This window comes from Styela clava, unplaced genomic scaffold, assembly GCF_964204865.1.
Source record: "Styela clava unplaced genomic scaffold, kaStyClav1.hap1.2 HAP1_SCAFFOLD_32, whole genome shotgun sequence".
Taxonomy (NCBI): Eukaryota; Metazoa; Chordata; class Ascidiacea; order Stolidobranchia; family Styelidae; genus Styela; species Styela clava.
In genome coordinates, this window is record NW_027556749.1 from 104,090 (window position 1) to 106,743 (window position 2,654).

General features: G+C 35.0%; 5 non-coding genes across 5 annotated transcripts; all 5 read left to right on the forward strand.

The window, feature by feature from the left end:
* The first annotated feature begins 1,121 nt into the window (after positions 1–1,121).
* Positions 1,122–1,194, forward strand: Trnaa-ugc (transfer RNA alanine (anticodon UGC)). Its single transcript has one exon. It is a non-coding gene; the product is annotated as a tRNA-Ala (tRNA).
* Positions 1,195–1,364: 170 nt separating this feature from the next.
* On the forward strand, positions 1,365–1,437 carry Trnai-uau (transfer RNA isoleucine (anticodon UAU)). The gene has a single exon. It is a non-coding gene; the product is annotated as a tRNA-Ile (tRNA).
* A 253-nt stretch (positions 1,438–1,690) lies between these two features.
* Positions 1,691–1,778, forward strand: Trnas-gcu (transfer RNA serine (anticodon GCU)). The gene has a single exon. It is a non-coding gene; the product is annotated as a tRNA-Ser (tRNA).
* A 4-nt stretch (positions 1,779–1,782) lies between these two features.
* Positions 1,783–1,856, forward strand: Trnan-guu (transfer RNA asparagine (anticodon GUU)). Its single transcript has one exon. It is a non-coding gene; the product is annotated as a tRNA-Asn (tRNA).
* Positions 1,857–2,153: 297 nt separating this feature from the next.
* Trnag-ucc (transfer RNA glycine (anticodon UCC)) lies at positions 2,154–2,224 on the forward strand. Its single transcript has one exon. It is a non-coding gene; the product is annotated as a tRNA-Gly (tRNA).
* The last annotated feature ends 430 nt before the right edge of the window (positions 2,225–2,654 follow it).

The following is a 2,654-nucleotide window of genomic DNA, read 5'->3' on the forward strand; positions in this document are numbered from 1 at the left end:
GGTATATAGTGATGATATTGATATTATGTTAGAAGTTGCCAATGAAGTATTTTGTAGAACAGTATCGTTAAGTTGAAGTACATGACAAAAAGTTCATGGTTATCAGAGTGCTACCTTAGTAAAACATTCATCAAAAATGAATACGTCTAAATTGTTAAATACTCGACGAACTATTTTGACATGTAAAGCAATTTGATCACTATCGAAAAATATTTTAAAATTGGAAGATAATGATAAAAATAGAATAAAATGTTATAGAGAAGGGTTACGTTTTTATGTTACAGTGTGACCACCTACTATGTCATGATATCGAGAATTTAAAGGATTTTTAAAGAAATGAAAAAAAAAATAGATATATTATATAATAAGTATGTTGAAACAAAAGACAAAAAAATTCTAAATAGAATCAAATATGAGATGATGGATATAGCAAAAAAAACATGTAAAGTTGTTTCACATATAAAAACAAAAGGTTATAGTGATCCAAAAACAATGTACAGTTTCTGTTTTGAACGGTTTGATAAAATAATAAACGATTATGAACCTACACATAAAACAACGTTGAGTACATATACTGCTATTTGTCTTTGAAATTATTTAAGAAGTAGACAATATCATAAAAGTTTAGACATTACAAAATCTAGAATTTATACAACACGATCATTAGATACTTTTAATAATGACAAATTAAAGTTAGATTTAAAGAGTATTTTAGGCGATACTTTTGATTATAAATTAATATGTGACTATATTGGACTCAATGGAAAGAAATTAAAAAATAAAGAATTAGCTAAAATATATAATAAACCTTTAGGTTCTATAAAAACAAGACTACGAACTATTGAAAAGGAACTTAGAAAATATTTTAAAAATAATTAAATCTTTTTTAGTGTTTTTGTACATATATATATATGGAGGGTCTCAAAAAACCTCTAGTCCTAAATACATAAAATTTAAGAGTAACAAACTCCGCCTTGTTACTAAATTAACTTTTTGACTTTAAACTGTTAGACACGGGTGCGTCTTTAACCACACTACAGTTTGAAAAGGTACTATAACCTTTTAGTCAAGTCGTGACTTAAACCGACTTAACTACCTCTGTTAACGCGGAGGTGGTTTTTGGGCCTGTAGCTCAATAGGGAGAGCATTTGGTTTGCAATCAAAAGGCAGTCAGTTCGAATCTGGCCAGGTCCACCATAATAGAGTGTTAGCTCAGCAAGTAAGAGCGCCTGTATTACAAGCAGGAGGTCAGTGGTTCAAGCCCACTACACTCTACCATTTTTTGCTGGTTTAGCTTAATTTGGCAAAGCACCCGTCTTGTAAACGGACGAGTAAAGGTTCGAGGCCTTTAACCAGCACCATATAGAGCTATAGCTTAGTGGTTACAGCGCACGCCCTATAAGCGTGAGATCTTGGGTTCGATCCCCAATAGCTCTACCATTTGGATCTGTGGTGTAATGGATAACATGCCTCTCTGTCTAAGAGAAGATAGCGAGTTCGATTCTCGTCAGGTCCGCCACGGAGGAGTAGCGAAGTGGTTAAACGCGTCTGACTGTAAATCAGATTCTTTTTAGATACGGGAGTTCGAATCTCTTTTCCTCCACCATTATCGGAAAGTAGCTTAGATGGAAAAGCACTCGGTTTGGGTCCGAGAGATCATAGGTTCAAATCCTCTCTTTCCGACCATTTTGGAGCGATACCCAAGCTGGTTTAAGGGGACTCATTGCTAATGAGTTAGGTTAGTTTCTGACGCATGGGTTCGAATCCCATTTGCTCCGCCACGCCCGATTAGCTCAGTTGGTTAGAGCGATTGCCCGTTAAGCAAGAGGTCACAAGTTCGAATCCTGTATTGGGCGCCACGCCTTGTTAACTCAAACGGTAGAGTAGTTGCCTTTTAAGCAAACGGTTAAAGGTTCGAGTCCTTTACGAGGCACCATTTTTGCCCACGTAGCTCAATTGATCAGAGTAAGGGTGTTCTAAGCCCTAGGTTGAAGGTTTGAATCCTTCCGTGGGTACCATTTTATTTATCTGGTCCAAAAATCCAAGGACCAGCTCTACAGACTCAAGGCTAGTCAAAGGTAGCACTATATTAGTGTAAGCCTAGTTTGCCACCACTGTCTCTACAGACCATTTTGACATGTGGTAAACGTTTCGCAGATGTAGTTTAGTGGTAGAACCTCAGATTTCCAATCTGATTGCGGGAGTTCAATTCTCCCCATCTGCTCCAATATTTCAATGTCATTTTTGACATTTTCAGGAACAACGACGTCTATAACGTCAGATTCCAAATGTGCCGAGCATCACAATTTAAACTGCTCATTATTTGAGGTGATCAAAATGAAAACGATATGCGTCAAAAGAAACATGACTCAAAGTGAAAAACTTTTAGTTTTAAGACAGAAGAGGCTAGTTTTAATATCACAAATAAAACACGTCAAACTTCTTTTTTTCTTATGTTTGTTTGTAATAATCATACCTTACTATTTATATGTAAAGTGTTATCGAAACGTGAAAATTATAAACAAAATAAAAAAAATTAATACTAAAATAGTAGAGCGAGGTGGGTACGAAACTAGCGTACAAAAATTATATAATCCTCATACTACGAAAATCCCTTGAAAAAGTCATAGTTAAATAATAATATTACTATGGAC